Genomic DNA, 711 nt, shown 5'->3' with positions numbered 1-711 from the left:
TCTTTTACTAAGACCAGGTTCTTACAGTTCTCCAGCATCACACCTCTATATAGGTCTCTCTGAGTTGTGTCCAGTAAGAGCCACTCCTCTTGAGTGAAGTCCACAATCATGTCCTCAAAGGTCACTGAGTCCTGATAATCTATCACACTGCCAGTCATCATCCTTTTTGCTTGCATCTTTTCTTCCTGAAGGCAGACTGGGTCCCTAAGAAAAATAATCACTATGGGACAAATCAACAGCTTCCATCTTGTAAGGCTGATGATGAAATGTGCTGGAACATTCCTTTAGTAATGAATCAGAATATGCCTGAAAATCTGGATAAATGTGACTCAAATGGTGGATTTTCTTTCTGTCTTAACCCAGATTTTAGTCTTAATTTTTTCAGTTGTGAAGTCATTCAGGGGCAGGCTGTTTAGGTTCTATATCTTTTTATATTTTTGAAGGATATTTATAAAATTAATTTCAAGTTTAAATTCTTCATGACCAAAGATGCTGGATATAGATTCTATGCCTTTGAATTTTTATTTTTTTATTTTAATTTTTTTCAGTAAACTCACTCTTCATTTACATTTATATAAAGTTCAATACAAATAATATTATGAATCGCTGCGGGGGAGGCTAAAAGGAGGCGCGGCGGCCACGGACGCCTGGCTGGGCCTGGGCACTGGAGAGGTACCTCCTGCTCTCAGCGGCTGGCCGGTGGGCGGCATG

This window comes from Tupaia chinensis, unplaced genomic scaffold, assembly GCF_000334495.1.
Source record: "Tupaia chinensis unplaced genomic scaffold, TupChi_1.0 Scaffold000470_1, whole genome shotgun sequence".
Lineage (NCBI taxonomy): Eukaryota > Metazoa > Chordata > Mammalia > Scandentia > Tupaiidae > Tupaia > Tupaia belangeri.
Note: the sequence above shows the minus strand (reverse complement) of the source record.